This window comes from Aythya fuligula, chromosome 10, assembly GCF_009819795.1.
Source record: "Aythya fuligula isolate bAytFul2 chromosome 10, bAytFul2.pri, whole genome shotgun sequence".
Taxonomy (NCBI): Eukaryota; Metazoa; Chordata; class Aves; order Anseriformes; family Anatidae; genus Aythya; species Aythya fuligula.
This window is the reverse complement of record NC_045568.1, coordinates 956,835-979,698: the sequence shown is the minus strand read 5'-3', so window position 1 is coordinate 979,698 and position 22,864 is coordinate 956,835. Positions and strand designations below refer to the sequence as shown.

The following is a 22,864-nucleotide window of genomic DNA, read 5'->3' as shown; positions in this document are numbered from 1 at the left end:
CATTCTGTATCAAATAAATTTATAATATGTCAAATTATATGTCAATTACATGTCAAATATTTTATTGCTGAGAGTCTAACTGATGAAACATATACTGTAGAAAGCCATTTAAAATTCCATTCTTTTGTTTGTTTGTAATGAGATGATATTCAGTTCCAGGATCTAGTAGATGCAAGATTTCAGTGGGTAGAAAAATTCCTATATGGGTGTCTACGTAGAAATGTTCTTTACAGGAATAGCAATAATAAGGGGAAATGTTGAAGTTCTGACTTGCATAAATAAGAAAAAGCAAAAACAGAGAAAGTGAATGCTATAGATAGATACAGAAGAAAAATACAATCAACCCTCACTAGGAGAAAAAGAAATACTAATTGTACTAAGAAATCTGAATATCCCATAAAAATCAATACAGGGAGAGGACAGTTTTGGACTAGGCTTCTGGAAACCTAGTCCAAAAATCAATAAACCAACAGCTGTTACCCTAGTAATGGCCATTACAGTTATTTCCTGTCCAGAGCTGTACAGTAGGGAAACAAATTACTAGATCAGGGTGAAAAATGCTGCTAAATTACTAATTCTAGTGGAGTTTTTTTTTGTGTGTGTTGTGTGTGTTTGTTTGTTTGTTTCCTATTTATTATTTGCATTAAAATACTGCAAGGGGCTGTAAACAGGACTAGAACATAGAAACAAGTTTAGACAGCTCTTTGCATAGTGCTCACACTTGCTTAGTATATATAAAATAAATAACATACATATATGTATAAACATAGAAATGCAAACATAGAAATACTAATCATCCTTGTCTAGTACACATACAAACATACGGACCTTACTTAAAAAACATTCTTCTACATTATCAGGATAATAAATAAATAAATAAATAAATATTTATGTAGTATAAAAAGATATGATATTCTGGTCCATAAATAAGCTGAGTAAAAACTTTCCTTTTATATAAAAATATATATAAAAAAAACCTGTCCTGGTTTCAGTTAAAACAGAGTTAATTTTCTTCCTAGTAGCTGGTAGAATTCTATGTTTTGGCTTAGGATGAGAAGAGTGCTGGTAACACACCAATGTTTTAATTGTTGCAGAGCAGTGCTTATACTAAGCCAAGGACATCTCAGCTTCTTGCTCTGTCCCGCCAGCAGGCAGGCTGGGGGTGCAGCAAGAGCTGGGAGGGGACAGATACAGGGGACAGCTGACCCAAACTAGCCAAAGGGGTATTCCATACCATCTGACGTCATGCTAAACAATATATAGTAGTGGCTAGCTGGGAGAGGGGGGCCGGACTGCTTGGGGTTAGGCTGGGCATCGGTCAGCGGGTGGTGAGCAATTGCATTATGCATCACTTGTTTGTACACATTATTATTAGTAGTACTATTATCATCATTGTATTATTATTATTATTATTATTATTATTATTATTATTTTCCTATCTTATTAAACTGTCTTTATCTCAACTCACGGGCTTCACTTTCCATTTCTCTCCCCCGTCCCAGAGAGGGAGGGGGGAGGGTGAGCGAACGGCTGTGTGGTGTTTAGCTGCCGGCCGGGTTAAACCACAACAAACCCTCAACTTAGCTTATAAATATTTGAGATCTGCTATTTTTGTAAGCAAAAATCATGGTATAATCAGAAAGAGATGTCATGCACATTTTACTATAGTTAATTATTATCCTCCATATAATTTTCATACATAAGGTGTATATTTGCATATATACAAAAAATCAATCCCTATTCATTTATTAACATTCTAATCAGCATTTTGAAAATGGGATAAAACGATAAAACATGGGACCTTTTTTTTTTTTTTTTTTCCTCCTACTCTCATCTCCATGGCTCTGCAGCAAGTAACTTATCAAGGTTTTGGTGTAAATGGGTATCCTCTCTGTGGGATTTTTGATTATACTTCCTGTTAAAAGACATGAAGACATGAAGATGTGGTTTCACAACAGATTAGTTCAGGTAACTAGGCAAGTGAAAATATCCTACGGTTTCTGCCGAGAATTACAGATTATTATGTTACATTGTGTCAAATCCAGCACAGATATTCTTAGTCTAGAGACACGCCCTGTAGATCACTTTGCAGTTTGCAGATCTTCAATCTGAACCTGAGGGAAGGCAGAAAGATAAATCTAATACATCCTAGTTCTATGTCAAGAGTTCTGTTAATTAGGTCACATCTATCACTATCTCTTTAATTGGCATTTTTCTAGCATCAGTAAGGGACACCTAATGTTTAGGTGCCTGATGCTGCATCAAAAGGCCAGCTGAAACACAGAACAGCTCTGTTCTAATAGGACACAGTATGTGTTATCAGTAGAACTAGTTCTTGTTTTTAAAAAAAAGACACGAAGCCCTGAAGAACCTACAGTGTTGGAAGTGAAAAAAACTTCAGGGGAAGAAGAGAAGCAGAAAAATGCTATAGACTTTCTAAAAAACACAAATGCTCCCTACCTAAGAGGGCATTGCACCATCAGAATAAGGAGAATGAAAGAGTACACATTTCCAAGTACCACTTGAAAAAGTCAGATGAATGATTCTGAAACATGACGATGAAAGCAAAGAAATTGTGCAGAAGATTTTTTTTCCATTTATCTGTAATCTTCACACCTATGTTATGAGTACGGGGCAAATATTTAAGAAACTCCTCTGTGCAAAGTATGAGGCTGTGATTATAATACTCATATTACCACATGGCAGTCCCAGCTAAGCTGCCACATGAGAGGAGACTTGGAGACAGAATGCATAAATACAGGAGGAGATACCAAGGAGATTCAAAACTATGCATAATGTAGTGCATGACATAAGAGAAATGTATTTGAGAGGTCAGTTTTAGAGATAGGGCCTGGAAGCTTTTTATATCGATGGGGTTGGAAGCACATATGCTGCAGTGCAGTACTTCGCTGGCAGCTGATGAGAATGACTTGGGTAAGATGCCAACTCTTGGTCTTCCATATGTTCCCAGACAAAATATTCCCAGATATGAAAAAATACCTGCAGCCATTCTTTTCCTATTTTGACATGCATACTGTAGGACTTTCAGAGATGCCATATACCCAAGGCTTCCATGGGATTTCTGTAGGGCTGCGGTTTCTTGGTTGTAAAAGGACAAGGGAAATAAATGTAAAACACCTTGAGATTTGTTTCCTGCTTTATATATCTGTTTTTTTTTTTTTTCAAAGTTGTTCTTAGTCCTGTAATATTTGCCTCCTGCTTCTTTTTCACCCTGAAGAATCATATCTACTGGAAGAACTTGGCAATATTCTCAATCATTATTTCAAAAAGCCCCACAGAGTTTAAAACAATATGCTTGAACTAGGTACTAATGCATTTATTTATGCATTCCTTCCTTCCTTTCAAGCAAAATCTGATTTGGCCCTACATCTGTGTACCCTTTAAAGATAAACAGGGCATTATTTAAGGAAAAAAAAAATAAATAAAATAAATAAAGCTATTTAGGTATAAGCCAACTGCAGCTTGGTGAATATGACAGCCATTCTTATTTACACCCAAATAAATCCAGACTGTATTTACCCAGTACAGCTTTAAAGGTTTTCTGACATTCTGAGTTAAATAGATTCTGCTAATTGTTTAGCAGAGAGGAGAAACATTTAGGTTTTTTAATTCTACTTTATGCTAAACAGCATTAACTTACTGTCTGTGATTGGTGTATCTGTAATTCAAGATTAAATATTCTTAGATATTTCTATTGAGAGAATGTTTTAAATAACTTTACCTACCACTACATTTTTATTCATCAGCAAAATGCTAGCTATTAGAAGCTCATGATGCAGCCAGTAGAACTGCTTGCCTGGAAATCTAGGTATCTGGTTAACAGAGAAATAGAGAACAAGTGCAGGAATGAGAAGATTTAAGTTGCTTATCTAGAATTGGATATATTTCAACTAAAGGGATGTTTAATAGTATCTCAGGCTTTGACTTATTTTACACTGAGTGGATTCTGTCTGCATCAAAGACGTCTGCTAAAGAGTAAGAAAAGAAAAAGATTCATTTCTAAAACAAAACAAAAATTTTGGGCTGAAAAAATAGCTTTCCACTATTAAGAGCAGGTGACAGTAAGATATCTCTCAAGGGCAAAAAATTTAGGCTTACATAGAACTAAACAACTCTGTTAGGATGAAAGTTGGGCATTCCTCAGTGCTGAGATACAATGAAAACATCATTGCTTTTACTCAGTTTTGAAATTAACTAACAATATTACAAGAACCATTTAACATTTATCACCATTTCTGCAAGTTACTTTTAGACAAGGGAAATAGGTATATAAAGCAAAAATTACTGCATATAGTAAAAGAAAGTGCAAAAATTTCTTCAGACAAATGTACATTTAAGAATGATGCCTCTTTGCAATAAACTGTCAGCAATAATGGGTTCCCATAAATGGGAAATGGTATTTAAAAAAAGAGGAACAGATTATTACCAACTCTGGTGACAGAAACTACATACTTTCCCTGACTCTGCTGAGCTCAGAGTCCATCATATTGAGCACTTGCATGGACCAAATGACAGGAAATTGGAAGGTCAGAACAGAACTATGAAAACTGCTGTAACACAACTGTTATAAAATTACTGTGCCTCTTGGAAAAGTGAAAAAAAAAAAGTGGGAAAAATAAAATAAAAATAAAATAAAATAAAATAAAATGGCTGGTGATAGACTACATAACCTAGGAAAGCCAGGGGTTAAGTTTTAAAGAGAAGAGTCTGAAGAACCTGCATGTTACTAATGAGGAAAAAAAAGAAGGGAAAAGAGAGAGGCTTAAAAAATAATCAAATGAAGCTGGTATCTGAAAACCTGGAAGGAATATTGCAGCTGGAAAAGAGTGTAGAGGGAAAGGAGAACAGAACAGAAAGACCACAGAAGAGAATGAAGAGGCACTAGAAGCCACAAGAAAGGAGAGACTGATATGCAGGATGAAAAACATTAAAAGAGCAAATATGGCAAAATAGAGAGAAGACATTTCCTTGAATTAGCTAGCCAAAGCTGAATACTAGGCAGAGCCATACAAGTGCTGAGATATTACTAACTGCAATACTGCAACACTTGTCACTTAGAAAAATTCTGTTAACCTGAGGTGTATTATCTTTGACAGTAGTGGTTGGCAGAAAATGAACTCTAAGTGCTCAAGAAAACAGCTGGGAGACAAATTTAGGGAGATACCACAGTTCAGGATTTCTAAGATGACAAGAACATAGAAATGATGAAAAGGTCAATACAGTTATTGTTTGTCCTTTAAGGACTGGAACAGGAAGCTTCTGTACTTCCAAAGTATGTAAGAACATGTCTTACAAATCCTACAGGTACTAAACGGCATTAAATTTAGTTAAAACATATAAAAACAGGTTTAGAAACACATGCTAGCTCTCAATTATTTTCTTAACAGCCTATACAAAGCATTTCTAAAAGAGAAATTCCATGTGCCTGTTTTACAAAACAGCATTTCTAGAAGAGAAGCTTGCTCTCATTGAAATATGTTTAAATACTTGTGTTCAGATAATGAATTCATCTGCCTGTTCTAAACATTCATTATTTTATATTCTGCATCTGTATGAAAAACAAATTTGCACAGGTTTATCACTATACTATTTCATTAGCACACAAAGCTGAAACTGTTGGAAACATGCCTTATGCGATAAAAACCTATTTATGATCCATGACTGGACACAACATGCCTTAGAAACTGTTAATATCCTAATCAAATACTTTTGCAGATTTGTTGGCCAAGAACTAATAAAGTACTTACCTGTAATAGTTAGGTAAAAGAATGGTACTATCAGGTAAAATATATTTTTATATATACTTTGGATATTTTATTCACTCAGTAGCCAGCTTCCACAGGTTTCACAAAAAGAAATAAGTCACATAACTTAGATATTTGTCCGCAAATAACACTGGTGAAGTAACTCTGCAACATCTGGTTTCCTTTTCTGTTTGCTATCTGAGCGAGTTTTTGTTGTTGTTGTTGTTGTTTGTTTGTTTGTTTGTTTTCCTGAATATAATTAATCCTTTTAAAATGGGAATAAAGCAAGTTATTGTCTTCTGGGAACTAATGAAATATATTACAGACAAAGGGACTGTACCTCATTCTGCACAGCAAAGTTAAGATGCCCACAAAGAGAAAAAGAGCCTATGTTTATACCAAATGGTACTTGCAGCTCAAGGGATTCACTGAAGAAATTTAGTAGAAGGAAGTAGTCAAAGTAACTGCATAGCTGACGTAGAAAATTTCAGAAGGAAAGTTAGAAGAGATGGGATATGAAAGCACAGGGAGACATGACAGGACACTTTCCTTTTGTCTTGATTTTCCATACTGAAGGCTCTGCGTCAACAGAGACTGAATTTGTGGGCTGCTAGAGATAAAGTGAAGGTAAAAATAAAAATAAAACAGTGTGACTGCTGCTTCATAGAAAGCCATTGCTTTCTATGAACAAAATGGAAACAGCACAAAAGTCAATAATAACCATTGAAGCTTGTTGATAGTACTGTTCTACCCTGCTGTTCTGACAAGGACAGATTAAACTGTTTTATGTTCTCTCACATCTTTTTGTATTTGATCTATAAAACCAAAAGTAAAATGAGAAACATTACTAAACTTAGATAAAGCAGTCTTTACCACCAATCCAGTTTAGGCACTTGATCTACACATAAAAAAATCAATTAAAATAAAAAGTGGATTTTTGTCTCCCCTTTAAAACTACTTATTTCACCTCATCAAATTCAACAAAGGAGATTCATATTGGTCAGTTAATTATGTCTCTTGTAATGTGTAATAAAATATTCTTTATCTACTTTCCCTTCTATTTTGAGGTTTAGTATGATCTTCCTTTGTAAATAGTGAAGTGTTATAGTTGTATCTGTCCTTCTCTTTTATAATTAAGGCTTATTTTATATTTCAACAATGTATTAGCTGCAAATGGATACAGACTTGACAGGAGTTGGTCTAACCCACTGGCTACCTACACAAGCTATAGTTTGAACCACAGACTCCAAAACATAACAAAGAGCTTGTCTTTTTTCAAGAAAGCCTCAGCAGAACTGTGCCTTGAGATGCAACGTTAAGTATCCCTCAGCACCTCAGACTGTACAATACATACGGAACAAGGATGAGTAATATATATATGACAGTCACACATTCATAACATTATAAAGCACAAATGACCAGTATTAAATGTATTCAGTTTAATACAATTTTTTGTTTACACCACTTTTGATTGACCCTTTTTGAAAAGAATTGGATCTAGATCTGCTGCATATTTACACATACAGTGCACTTAATATGCATGGATCAAATTAAAACCATGAATTTGCATTATAGTTGACTGGCAATAAAGATAAAATTAATGAAATACTCTTCATTATTATAAATTATTAATTATAAAATTAATGAAGTGCCATGTTATGCTGCTTCCAAAAATCGGTTTGCTAAAAAGAAATCTTCCTGAAGAAAATTCAGTTGCATACTTTGGATTATGCCTCATTTTTCTGCATCAATTTGTTACAGAACTATTTTTCAGATTATCCCTGCTTTTGTTTCGTTTGGTGTTTGTTTTTAAGCACAGTCATAAATGTATTTCCAATTCATGCTACTTCCAGTTAGGTATAAAATGACTGTACTTCCAAGAAAGAAAATTACCAGGGAATCTGTTCTGCATTTGTAGGCAAGAATGAGGCAATTTGAATGGGGAAGAAGAACTAAATTAGCCCCAGATATGGAGGCTGAATACTAGTCATGTGTTTCTGAAGTGAGTATCTGCAAACCCTTTCCTTACAGTCTGAACTTTACACATATAAATACACCAATATAGGTATAATCCAGGAAAAAGTTTGCTGCCCTACAGCAAGCACAAGGATATGCAATTTTTTTGGCAAAACGCTTTTTTTTTTCTCTCTTACAAAGGGACCACGGGTCAATGAATAAAATATTTTTACCTTCCCCCACAACCACCAGTTCAGAATGAAAGCCTATTCCATGTTTAAGATTCTATATTTACTTAGTTTAAATATTTATGGATGAGATGTATATACAATATTGAATAAAACAGAAACCAGATTCATTCCTTAATGAGCGAGAAAGAATAGACTTCATATGGGGCAAAAAGTAGTGCTAGAAATTGTCACTACTTCTTTAAAGTCAGCAACCACAAGAAAAGTTAAGTCTTCTTAACTACTGTAGAGAATAACTAAACCAAAAGAAAGTGTTATTAGTTTTTCTTCTATATTATCAGATTTTTATGATAAATGTTTTTATGTTTAAAAATGTGTTTAAATTTATTCAGCTGTTCTCATAGTTTCACATTTCACTGGGCTGCTACACCACATTATGTTCCCATATGACTGGATTAAATCTATCTAACAGACAAGTCATTAGTCTAGCATCTGAATACTTGTTCAGATCTTCATCAGGTATTGACAAGCTGCAAAAGTCATACTGACGTTCTGTTTTTTAAACAGGATATTGATGGTACTTGTCAGATCGACACTTTAAAGACTACTCTTCCTCCAAAGATACTGATAAACTGAAAATGGTGTTAAAACCAGTTGTTGAGAGACTGGACAGCCCAAGGGAGTGGTAATGGGAAACAGAGACTTTAGGTCATCAATTTAAATTCAGCTCAGGATGATTGTGACCAACATTCTCATGTGATGAATGTTAGCCTGTGTAAAGAAATAGACACAATAAATATTGGTGGACACATTACCAAGGTAACCAGTCCCTTTCAGTAATCTCAGAAGAATACCTACACACTGACAGGGCACAAAGCAATCCCGAATCCTGTAGTTTCATGGAATTCATCATCGACTGCATATTGCAAAACAACATGCCAACTACAATCAATTTACTTATGACAGGTTTTGGGTTAGAAGCATCTTCAGCAGTGATAACTACAGAGTTCACTTTCTTATAATAAAGTATAAGGTACAAAAATAGAGAGATACAAAACCATACAGAAAAACGCCATTAAGTTCATTGTTGCACTACTGCTAGGCAGGTTTGGTTGAACTGTTAAAATGTGGAAAAACAGAGAAAAACCTGAGACAGCCAACAGGAATAACCAGAGGCATGGAAAAACAGATCTATATGGAGTCTTAGATTGAGATTTAGTTTAGAGTCCAGATTAATAAATGTTGCCTGGTATGAATATATAAAATAATGATTATTACAGGCATTTCTTCAGAGCCTGAGGCTTATGATTAAAGCTGTTCACAAATGTTCTTTGCTAGCCTAGAAGAGATTTCAGAAAGGTCTTGTTAGTATTAGGGCAAATCCTTTCACAATTGCTACAAAAGCAGAGACACCCAACCTATTACAGACAATAGTCGAGTGGTAATGACAGTTGCCTTGGATGCATTAGATATTCAGCTGGGTTTAAGTCTCTATTCAGCTGGACTCAGAAAAGGAAATTGAGCCAAAGTCACGTGTCTTAAAGGATAACGCCCTAACTACTAGGCTGTGAGTATTGTAATGCAGATTTCTCTCAAGGTTTCTTGTTGAGCCATTTCATTTTAAATAAATTAGTTATTGGCTATTTGGAATTAAAGCTTCTTAAAGGAAGTTTCTTTAAACTACCCTTAATATGACAGAGATTTTCAGGACTGATCAAGCAACAATTTCTATCAAAAACTCTGTTAAACAGAAAAATTTCCAATCAGCTTCACTACTGGCAAGAGCAAATGCAAATACGTATCAGACATTTGTGAACACTCCCTTTTTTCTTTGTCACAAGACTAAAGACAGGACAGTGAGACCAGGCCATGAAACCTCTTTCTGTTCAACACATCAAGTGATTTAAGGCTGGAGAATCATTGCTACTCACCAATGAATCTCATATAAAATGAAAGGAACAAAATATGCAAATAAATTAAAAGCCTTTTCATTTAAAATTGATCAAGTGAAAACATTAACACATTCATATTAATTTTCTTGTGCTAAGCAATGATGCAGTAGATAATTTTCATGCCTCAGAAGATAAGGCCTTTAATTTGAACTCTAACTAAAATGAGTCATCTTTACTGTGATTTCCTTTTACCCATCCTATCTGTAATCTTGAAAATATGCCATTCCCAAACTGCTAATCTTCATGTGACTTCAACTGCAAGTCTCTCTTTCATTTCTAGAGTTTAATTTACATTCAACTATTACCTTTTAGCTCTATCAAAATGCTTGTTTATCAAAACTTAATTATCATACTCCTTTATGCAGGGCTTCCCAAAATGCACCAATTCAAATCAGCTGGTATGTGATACAGTTTATCCTTACATATAGAAACTTTATTCATCTGCAAAGACCTCTACTCATCCCCAAACTTTACCACACTATCAATTCATAGACTAAAAATACAAAAATCCGTTCTGTTTCTAACAGTTTTCTCTGCGCTTCTACTTAATTTTCCTGTTTTCATTCAGTCCTCTCTACCCTTGTTCTGTCATTACATGGGCCGTTAGTGTTTTTTTTTGTTTTGTTTTGTTTTGTTTTGTTTTTTTTTAGCGATTCATCCCACATTCATAACAGTGATATCTGTTAATTTCCACCTTTTACATACTGGCATCTCCTCTAGAGAGATCAGTCAACACTGTACTAAAGAAGTAGACTACATCAGTAGGTCCCCATGCGCTATAAAATCATTAATATGATGTTAGTTTACAATCATTTTAATTTCCATTTACGGTGAAAGGGGGGATAGTTTGAAATTATGTTATGCTGTAAATGCTCTTCTAAACATAGATTATGAGACAATGAGTGTCCTGTCTTAGTGAACACCTTCTTCGGGATACAGATTATACCCTTTTTACTTGTGCTGAGTGCTGTCCTACTCTAACAAAGGCTCCACTGCAATGAAAACAGACACTAGTGGATGCAGAAGATGAGTAGTCTTTAAAAACAACAGCCTTCCATGAATACAAGTTTCCATTCTCACCACCAATGTACCATATTACAAAGCAGCAATAGTTCACAATGTAAAGCACTTGGATACCAAACTAGGTGATGCATCTACTGCCAGAAAAGTAATGGGCAATGAATCACATTATTCCTCCAATGTTTTAAAAGGTAGAAACAATAATAAAAGAACTGCCAAGCAAATCCATGGTTCTAATTTTATACTGTCTGTAGCTCTTTAGACTAAAAATAATTCACAGATGTCATTTTTGCAATTAGCATTCCTGTTAAAAAGAAAGCCAGACTCATCCTAGTTGATTTTAGGCATTGACTTACCAGAATAATTCCACAGAGGAAGATAAATGTACTTGCATTAATAAGGATCTGCACTGCAAGCCATTTTCAAAATATACATCTTGAAAAAGGTAAAATTATAACCTAGGAATTAAGTCAGAAATTTTGACAAACATTTGTTTTATAAATGCAATGATATTAATTTAGTTGAATACTCCTGAGTTCAGATTAATATATGCTGCTCTGAAGAACTCCATCAAAAATATTACCACATTTTAAGTAATTTTTTTAGAGCTTCAAAACAGACTCTTCCTACTGTTCATATATGTCCAAGCCTTTTTTAATCATAAATTCTTCCTATCATTTAATTATAAAAGCTTCTGTAAAGTTAATTTATGTTTGAAAAATAGATTCATAAAATTCCTCAGTTCTAGATTCAAAGGAGCTGTTAAATTAAAATAACAACAATCCTAAGGATAAGGGAATTCAAAATGGAACAACAGCAGAATTCAGGCACCTCCAGCCATAATGGTAAATTGTGAAGGCCCCTTTCTTAGCCTGGAGACATCTGCTCTCCAAAAACACTAGTTTTCTATGGTTAGACCAGAAAGAGGATCTGCGTCTGTGCATGGCCAGAGTTTACCTACCTGAACAGAAGCAAACACCTCACTGCACATCTTACGCCTAACCCTGACTGGGATCTAGAAACAAAACCCATCCCCCTATGTGGGTTGAGGAGTTGGATCCAACAGGTATTCTCAGAGCCAGCCTAATGGTCACCAGCCAGGCAGGTTTCCTCCAGAATTCTTCAGGTACTACTTCTTTCTAAAGTGGTATATGAGCAGCAGCCATTGCTAGCCTAGCAGCATGACTACTCAACCCAAAAGGAAAATCCCCAGGTTAATTCCTTCTTCAGTCCAAGACTGAAAGCAATGTCTTTTAGCAGAATGTTCTAATCATTAGGCTACAGGCCACGTTAAATGCTGGGATGAGGGTAAGGATATATTAAAGCTCTCCTGTAGAAGTTGTATTATTGTACAGAAAAAAAAAATTCAAGATTCATTGGACCAGAGAAAGAACACAAGAGGGAGCAAGAGTCTGTAGCCTAGTGATTTGGGCACTCAGCTGGAAAAAAAAGAGTCCTGGGTTCCTGGCCTTTGCTCCATAGAAGGCTCATGCAATTTATCTAATAGCCTTTCCATAATACAAATCCTGCCTTGAATCCAGCTAAGTTTTCCTTCTTGATCCAAGCTTATAAAAAAAAATTTGGGTAACAGTAACATTTATCAGTTTGAATTTCTTTTTGAATGAAAGGCGTCGACATGTCTTTTGTATGCTTTTAATGCTAAATTGAAAATGAAGATCAATAAAACTGAAACGTGCCAAAAACCTAAAGCTTACTTCATATTAATTTTATGGCATACTTATATATATATAATATCATAACTTAATTGAAAGCAGGTTGAAAATAATATAAAAATTCAAGTCCATTTATTTACCTGTGTCAGTAATGCTGCTTTGAATCACTAGGTTGGAACTTTTTTATCTCATCTTTCTCAGGATGTGGTAGCATTTGATCTTTAAGAAGTTATAGCAATAGTAGTAGAACTCTAATATCTTAATTCTTCTCAGTTTCAGTTTCTGATTCTCTCTTAATAGTATTTTCATTTTCTGGTTCTCATTTCCCAGCACAACAGTGCAATGTCATGCAGGAGACTGCTTAAATCTAAGCTAGTTTACCCTGAAATTCCCACTCCAACAATTTCATGGACATATTTCTGTTTTTGCTAAACATTCTTTTTATAATAGCTTCATTTTGGGCCTAAGCCTACATAGCAGCATCTCTTTAAATAATATTCCACACCTTGAAACATATTACAAAAACTGTTATATCAAGGCAAGTTATGCAACAACTCTCTATGGTTTTAGCATTTTTACTCTATCATGCCATATGTGAGACTGCAGCCTCCACAACAAAACCCTTACACACTGAAGTCATTATCTCAGTGAAGGCTGCAACTGGCATTTAAAACTTATTGATGGCCTGGGTATTGGTGGCTCAGTAGGCAGCACTCTTGCCGGAGGCCCAGGAGGTCAGCGGTTCACATCTTGCTCAAAGAACAAGTTGGACATAGTCCAGGATTGTGTGTGGGCTGTGCTATACTCCTAAAGGGGCAGTCCTTAGGACAGTAAGTGAAACCCTGTCTGTTTTGTGGATATCAAAGTCCTCTTGGAAATGGAAGAGGAAGAAAGAGCAAGTTTAACTTGTCTGAAGCTAGTTAATGGAAATAAGCACACTCGCTGAGGACCTGAATATAAGCGTTCGTGCTAAATACAGAACGCTACAACTACAGTACACTGAACAGTTTTGAACAAGACATTTTAGTTTTTGTGGTAAGCATATGTTCAAGAGACAGGTACAGACTGCCACACATGCTCAGTATTAGCTAACTTGCTAAGAGTAGAATGACAATAGATTCAGTTTCACACCACAGAACTAAGAAAAATGCATGTATAATTTTTGTAAGTGAGGAGTTAAAAAAAAAAAAAAAAAAGTTTTAATGCTGTTAACACTTCAGAGTATAATTACTGCAAAAAAAAATTTCAGCCACAGTCAGCATTAACAACATATATAGAGAATATAAATGGAGATTCAACCTGCTCTGGTGTTAAACTTTGATACTTGAATGTCCCAGATGTCTCTCTCCTCCTCTTCTTTATAGACAGGTAAAGATGGATCTCTTGAAGGAACTGGGAATCACACTCTAGGCAAAGGTTGGACAGGTGATCAATGTACAGCATGAGATTTTGCCGTGGCTATGTGCCTCCAACAGTGACTGGATCATCTGGTTTAGAAAAACAATTCAAATTGTAATATTTTCTAAAGAACTTAATTAGGGAAAAATAGTTAAAGGGAAAACAAATTATTTTCATAACACAAAATGTATCATAACTTCATCCTACAATGATGTAGCTCATTAACAAAAAATAATATATTTTTATTTAACATTTAGTTCATTAACTTTTTAATTCCTTAGAAGTTAACCTTAAGAAAATTACAACCCATTTCCACCAGCAGAATGTGTTCAACAGTTTCCCATGAGATATTAAGTTATTCTTGTAAGTTTTTTTTTGTTTGTTTGTTTGTTTGTCTTTGTGTGTGTGTCTAACACAACCACACGAAGTGCAAAGGCCAAGCCTGGCCCACTACTTAAACAGGCTTTGGAGCAAATCTTAGTTTATTAGTCAAGTGGGATTCTAATCTATAGTGCACTTCAGGTTGGTATTCACAGATGTTAATGTTTGTTAACAAAGATTCATCTTCTAACACTCCCTGCACTGTCATTAGATTGAAAGAGAATTTTCTAAATGACCATTCATAGAACCTGGAGTGAAAATTTTCGTCTAGCAATTATGAACACTGTCTTGTACATAGCTTTTTTTTTTTTTTTTTCCTCTCACTGTCACAGAAAAGCTAATAATGCCATCATTCCCAAAAATATCCGGTAGTAAAATGGACACTTAAGTTTAACTTTGGTGAAATCAACCTGTATTTAAGCAAGCGTCCACACATATTAAAACAGATCAAAAGCATCATGACATCTTCAGGCTTTCATATAATTAATGTGCCAGTATTAAGCTTCTTAAACAAAACAGGTTAACTGATAGTATTATTTCTAGTTTAGAAACAGAGGAACACATAGCACAAAACCAGTGCAAATTTGCAAATAATTATGAGTTCATTTTGTTGCTGAAATTTGAAAATAAGATATTTCAAGGAATGAAGGATGTCCTATTAATCTGTGACAACAAATTTGTTTGTTTTTTTTCTCTCCTCAATAAGAAATAAATTAGCTTTTTTTTCTTTTTTTTTTCCTCAATAAAAATATCCTTGTGAATACATAAGCACTCCTGGTAATCATGTAATTACCTTACCCAATCAGATTAAATTGCTGTCAGTTGAGTTCCCACTGTTGATTAACTTTCATGTACTTTAAACTTAAATGAAGTCTTTGGTAGTCACTTAGTCATTTACAAAGGTGTCTCTATGATTCAAAAAAGTATAACAGCAATATATTATTTGCTATAATCATCATATATCCAAGGTCAAGGATATATGCCACACAGTGGACCACTTTTCTAAAATCCTGAAGAAATGCAGAATTAAACCGTGTTGCTTGTTTTGGTGTTTCTTGTCATGACTTCTAAACGTAATACTAACCTTTGAACCCCACACATTAAACGCCATAATTATGTAATTAAAACTAATTTTGCATTTAACATACATATTTTTGTCCTACAACAGGCAGGTCAATTACCTCACTCATTGACCTTGGAAGCTTTCACAATTTAAACAAAACAATGAGGCTTTCAATTAATTTTAAAGTACAAACAGAAAAGAAGCAGCAGAACCACAAAAGTCTGAAGACTTGAAGCTAATATTGACTAGATGGATCACTTACAAATCTCTTCATTTTGTATTACATAAAATAACCCCTCCCCCCTCCCCCCCCCCGCTAAAAACTCTTATCCTTCTTATATCTTTTGATCATTACAAACGTTAACATTTTTTTAAACAAATCATACACACATTACACGCCAAAAAAAAAAAAAAAAAAAAAAAAAAGCGAGCTAAGTGTCCATGGATTACTTTTTTCTTTGTCCCACTCATTTTCTTCAATATGGTTTCCTTTGCTTCCTCCTACATTTCTTTACTTCTCTCCCATTTCACCTTCACTTTTAGAACTCTTTTTCTTTCCCCCTTTTTCTTTATCATCTTCTCTGGCCCACTGCTAGCTGTAAAATTTGTTTGTAGTTTAGAAAACTGCTGCAGCCCTTATATTTTCCAATTTCTGCTTGCTTTCCTAAACCTATTCAAGAGATGGTGTTTCTCAACAGCTCCTGATGATGAAAATCCAGCACACAGAGAATTCTGAACTGCAGAAAGCCACGGCTAAAACAAACATGGTACATGCTCTAAAAACTGTTCCAAATTTTCCGGTGCTGGAAATTTGGTACAAGTGAAAAACACTATATGAAATTATAGAAATGTATTTTACCTGGATAATGCCTTCATTCTCTTCATACACTCAGGTAAGCTATATATACTGCACCACTTTTATTTTTTAATTTTACAAGAGACTAATGCAATATTATATTTTGGACAAGGAACTTTTTTCTTTTCATAGGGTAAATAATTCAACCATTTTTTTTTTCAACCACTTTTTTCAGTAAATCAAATCCCATTCACTAAAGAACAATTCTTAAAGCAATTATATGCCTATGTGTTCTACCTTAAAAAGGATCACATTCTGCTACTCTGTTTATTCAATTGCTATCTTAGACACAAATAATTCCACTGAAGTTAATAGGCTTTGCTGTGAAGTAAAGTGACAGAAACTGTATGTATAGGTATACTATTCAAGTATTTTTTATTTTTTTTTTCTCTATATCTCTCTTTATGTGGATATCAAAAAATAGTTACTGGCAAAATATCAGTCTACATAAATCTTAGCTGACTTCTTGAAAGTAATGGAAAGGTACCTACAGTGCACTTTGTGTTCTGGTGTCATTTCTAACACCATTTTGGGAGTCCTTTAGGTTCTCTGCTTTAATTAGGCCTGACTTACACAGGCAGCTCAAAAAGACATCAGTAAACCTTTGACAAGGAAACAAGGAATGCTGAACTCTGAATGAGGAACAGCAAAGGAACAATTTAAGATGGTAGCAGGCCTTATTGTAACATTAAACCTCAAATTGGATCTGATTTATAAAAAGTAAACCAATATATTGAAACATTGCCCCAAATTCTAGACAAATTTGAAAGAAAACAATACAGTGCATGTGTAGAAATTTTATCTTAGGGAGCAGAGAAGAGTATTCCTTATACTCTCATTTAACAAAAAGATTCCTTATGTTTTGAATAGAATATTAAAATTCTAATTCAGCTCACAGAGCATCTCAAACAGAGCAACAAAAGAATGTGTGAAAGAGTCCAAATATGGTGCTATTGAAACAGAGTGGATGAGAGGAACTGGGATGGAATCCTACAAGTGGCTAAACAGCAGCAGGAGATCACCTTCACAAACAGCAGGATGCTATTCTTTCCAGCTGTGAGTGACATAATACAAGAGATTGAGATTGTATTGAGCTGATAAATGTACACATTAAATAAAGGCCTTGCTATAGAACTTTCAAACTCAGCAATCATTTAGGTAAATCCTGTAGCCCCAATTTACCATGAAGAGCATTTTGTCTCATATGAACATGCCATGTTAATGATGTAAAACAGAATCCTTTATAACATAAAGGCAATAATTTTTAAGAGTCTAAATGTAGAAAACACAAGAGTATTTGCTTAAGGATTCAGAAAATGAATAAAGCCAAAAACTTTTGGACTTTTGCATCTTTTACACATCTTTACACTTTTTTTTTTAATCACATTTTTTAAAATAACTTTTACACGTCTTTACACATCTTCAATTCTGTCCTGAACAATTCTGCGCATATTAGGCTAAATATACATAAAATTATTAGCCCGAATATCTGAGATATCTATATCAGTACTGTTACTGAACTGTACTATCTAACAGTACTGTTACTGTTCAGTAATTGCTACTGCTTGATCTGTTAATGATATGTCATAACCCTACTAGGTGTAACCCCAGTAGTGTAACCCTACTGGTTATTCATAAGTTCTGTAATATAGCAGTACTATTAGAGAACCTTTAAGGTTGTGAAGGGCCCAGTTGCATTTGTAAAGAGACACTGAGATATCAAGATAAGGTGCACTTAATGAAAATAAAGGATTAATAGGTCATTTTAGTTTCTAAATTTAATGGAATTTTATGAAATCAGATTTCATCTAAGCATCTATTTTCCACTTACATTACTTCCCAGATCTCTCCACCCCCCACCCTTTTTTTCTAACCTCGCCAACTGCTAATTCTATTTGATACTCAGATTAATTGCGGTATGTATGATGATAAGTAGCTGTTTTGAATTTACTTCTTCATAAGGGATGGCTTTATTTTTTCTGGAAACTCACAGATATTTGGTTAAATCTCATTAGTTATCCAGTTGACTCTTTTCATTCAGAAATTAGTTTGAGAGTTTGTGGCACCTTTAAGAACATAAGCTATTATGATTAAGGAGGCAGGCCAACAAGAAGCGCAAAAGCATAGACTTGCCATTCCATGACATGAGCAACCAAATAAGAACATCGTGACACCTGCAGGAGACACATGAAGATTATTTCCCGAGCCCTTCCTCGGCACATGACCAGAAGTTCACCTATGCAATCACAAAACAGGCATTTCCCATCACATGACTGAGTGAAGGAACATGACGGATGATGTCTGTATTTCGATACTTCAATGGACATGTGAATAGATTTATGATCATTTATTCTGGAAAGAGACCAGATTACAAACCAGGTAAAGTTCTTGCTAGCTTCAATCTATGGATCATGTCACAAGTTGGCCATCTGTGCTGTTAATATGTATGATTTCTGGAGATCTTCCATAAAACTGTATAATGAGGAATTTGAAATGATGTAGAGATAGCCACAGCATTCAGAAATTGTAGCCCTAGTCCCCCGTTCAACTGAAAAACAACAGAACAATGCTGTTTTTCTATTACCTGCAGTATTGTATAGTTACTGAAATATGTAATTGTCTTGTTTTCATCACCGCAGGGAGTGTGACTTATTTACATGTACGGCTGTATTGCACATTTATAGCATGTTTGGTACAGAGCAGAGCAGCTCTGTAAAAGATGATTAAGACATTATGCTGAACTAAAAATTGGATGCTTTGTGAATATCTGTGTTTTGGCCTTTCCCCAAGAGTTTTCCCCCCACAAACTGAGAGATGACAGCTGGAGCAGACTAACTTTCTGTACACAAGAGAATTATTTTCTTTCCTTTTGAAGGTATTACTTGCATATTATTACATTTACATAAAGTATCCTTATTCTTTCCCATATATAGTAAATTCCACTTCAATATGTGACTGTTGTATAGCCATTTCCTCTCCCTCAATTACAAAATAGAATTATCCTCACTGTCATTCAAGCCATTCCCCCACCCCCATCCCAATTACAAAGAATTAATGCAAATCTATTTTTGTCTGGTCTGTTTTATGCTGACAGCAATTAATTCTAAAGCCTACAATATAAAGACATACAAGTATCACATACGTTTTTGATCTACAAACAAGTTATCCAATTATTTTAGGTAAACTTTATGATCACAACCATCTTTACCAACTCTGATATGATGGCTTAATTTCTTCTTAATGTCTTAAGACTCATATATATTGCTATGGGAAATACACTCTTGCATGTTCCTCATGTTTTACTTCCTGATCTTGAAATAATGTAATCAATGTGCACATTTTGTTTACACTTATTAGTAAAAAGACACTAAAAGCATGCTGGGAAATAATATTCCATGCCTTGGGACTCAAACAAGTTCTCTTTATAAATAGAGCTTGTGTAAATCACAGACAAAGTTCACAAATTTCATGGATTAGTCATGGTGAAAATATCAGATTTCATGGTTTATAACAGAGTAAGAGGAAAATCATATTAGAATCTTGATTATCCAAATTCTGCATGTTTTTGAAGAATAAAACAAAAAGGTGATAGTTCCTGACTCCATTCACTTTTTTACACTTGTACTGTGTCACATGTACAGTGTAGGTCTTTCTCATCAGCCTAGCTACATTGGGCAAGACACACTAGAACCAAAACATAAGGAGTTACAGGGGTTGTACTACATTTGAGTTACTTCAATGCATTTTTCTATCAAGTTATCCTAATGTGAAAATGTTTTGTTACTTTGAAAGACTTTAACTAGAGGAAGAAGCAGATTTTCAATGAAAGTTGCTATTTTCAGAATTATTTATATTTGGTACATGTTATTAAAAATTTACAAAGAATCTACTAAAGAAGTTCCACTTTAACAGAATATTTTGGTATTCTAGTAAAAATATAAAATTAATACCAGTGAAAAACAGCATTTGGAGTAAAGAGAAACTATTGTTTTTCATGTAAAACCTCATGGCTTTTAGTAATTTGTGATGATGTAATTTAAAGTGAGGTCTTATTTAAAAGAGAGGTTACATATAAGCATGTGATTTAAAGAGACTTGTTGACGATATAACTACTTGGCTTGATGCCTACATCTCTTCTAGTTAGTTGCATAGACCACTTGTCATCTTTGCATATGAAGACAGCCAATTTGTCAAACACTTGCTTTAATTCTTTTTCTTTGTCTTCTTTACAATATCCTTCATATACATCCTGGTCATCAATATCATATATCTGACTGAAAGATGGAAATTCATTTGTGTCTCTGTCTTATTTCCTTTGCATGCAATCCTCCTGGGTCTTATAGGATGTACTTAATAAGAATCACATTATTCTGCTAAAGGAAGTCCTTGAGCAGGCTTTGAGAAGCAGTATGGCAAATTAGTTTCAGAACATGGAAGGTCAGGTTGGAAATAAAAGCTGCAGTTATATGCAGTATTTTCTGCACTCTAGAAAGTAACAAAAAGAGGTCTAATTTTTAAGATAGGATTTGTTTGATGTTTTTCCCTTAGAAAGCTGGAATAATTTATCCACAAACAATAGTGTCCTGGACATCAGCTGAAACAAATTAAAATTAGCTTTTAGTTAAATTCACATTTTGAATATATGAGCAATTGCACTTCTGTTCCAAGTGTATTTAAAAGCTTTTGTTTCCACAAACTCAGATCATTATTTGTAACAAATTCTATACCATTTACATTTAAAAATCTGAGTTTGCAACATAAATAGCCCTTTAGATGGTTGAAAATGCCAGGTTTATAGCTGTCCTTGCAACCTTAATTCTGCCCCCTGGTGTCTATAAATTTATGGTTATTTCTAACTAATTACACATTATATTTCACTCTAGGATCTCAGTGTCATTCTGTTCATAGGCTAAAGGTTTCTTACAGAGTGAAGCTGCCTTTCAATAATGCCAGTGTTTTTAAAATGCTGCCTTTCTAACCATCTACCTGAAACTACATACTAATTGCTTCTTGGGTTTCTCTGTACTGCTCATCACCACATCTAGATATCTCTAGAACACTAACAAACTGCTTTCTGCATCTCTGTGATATAAAAGAACATTATTATCTGTGTAGGAAAAGATGGTGCACAGACACTGGGCACAGTTTCAAAAGCCTTTGCTTGTCTCAGATGTCTTGGTCATTTGCTCTAAAGCATTTGGCATACTCATGTAAAGTTCTTTGTTTTTTTATAGTCCTTTCCATTTTTAAAATAGTTAGACTATATAGACTTCAACAAGTTATCGTTGACACATCTCTATAAAATAAGATCATACGTTCAATTTTCTTCATTTTTTAGATGTTAAAAAGTGACTTTTGCCTAGCACAGAGTACTAGTACTACTACCACCTAAAACTCAACCACTCAGTGCTTCAGCACTGTTTTTGTCCCTGATGACTTACTACAATAGCAGCAGTATTTTCATTGTTTTAAGATACTGTGAACGTTCTATAGAGTTGAGACAGGTCACAACTGAAATGGAAGAAAAAAAAAAAAAAAAGAAAGAAAAAAAAAAAACACCACAAAAAGCACCAGAGGTATGCACAATATCTGTGTCTTGGTCTATACAATTTCTTAGCACATAAGAAAACCACAGCAAGTTAATGGATAGGACTAAGTTGACCAATAACATTAGCACTTGTCTCTCCACAGTCAATTGTCAAATTTACTATGCAACTCATTAATATATTTAATATAAAAGAAAGTAAGCTCTGAACAGCCATGAGGTGCTACAGAAAAGGTAGTGATTGGCTGTGTAATTGAAGAACACTGTAAAATGTGCCCAAAAGTGCAACAAGATGAAAATGATACCAGCTACTTTAAATCTGCAACTTCTCAACTTCCAGAGTTTTGATTCACATTGTAATGCCCATTTAATGAAGCCATTCTGTTGACTTTCAACATAAATTTGGTGGACTACCACACAAAAGTTACAGACAAGTTTAATGACGACTCATTAGGATCAGAAGTCTGAGCTCTTACCAGTCACAGGTGAAGTACTATTTTGAATACCATTTAAAATAAAACTGTGGTTACTGATGATCACTTCCAATTATAGCGTAGTACATTGAATGAAAAAGCTGCTAGATTTTATACCTGAGCTAATGGAACCCTTTTATTTTGTTTATTAAGTCACATTGGAGCATAAGTTCACCAATTCTTTTCTGAACAAAATCTGAGTGCCCTCTCTGAAGTGGCTAAAGAATTTACAAATAATGAAAACAGGGCTTTTGATTTTTTAAACCTATGAGCTTTTCTCCCTTTTTTGAAATGGACCTGATCCAAAACTCAGCTGTAATTATAAGGAGCTTTTTTATTGATTTCACAGGTGACACAACTTGGAGGAGTTTAAGCAATGCATATGGGCAGGTTAAAAATATCAGTTCTACTATTTGTTTATACCATCTGGTTTTTAATCACACAGACCTCAATAGATTTCTCATTTTCTGTTCTAGCATCAGTAAATTAAAATCAGCTACAAAACTTAATTAAATATGTTTCTTTGTAGAAGCAATGTATGCATCATTAAAGCCAAATAATACCCATACTCGTCTATCAATATTTTTTTTTCCT

General features: G+C 34.4%; 1 protein-coding gene across 7 annotated transcripts in view; it reads right to left on the bottom strand.

Annotated features, from left to right (window-relative positions):
• ERC2 (ELKS/RAB6-interacting/CAST family member 2) overlaps nucleotides 1–22,864 on the bottom strand; it is a 551,904-nt gene that overhangs the window by 46,160 nt on the left and 482,880 nt on the right. For 6 of the 7 annotated variants that reach the window (XR_004253689.1, XR_004253691.1, XR_004253692.1 and 3 more), the window contains one exon: nucleotides 13,854–14,041. The gene's annotated coding sequence lies outside the window, so the exon portion shown is untranslated. Of the gene's footprint in view, nucleotides 1–13,853; nucleotides 14,042–22,864 lie in introns of those variants that run through there. The other variant, XM_032193894.1, reaches the window with a different exon arrangement.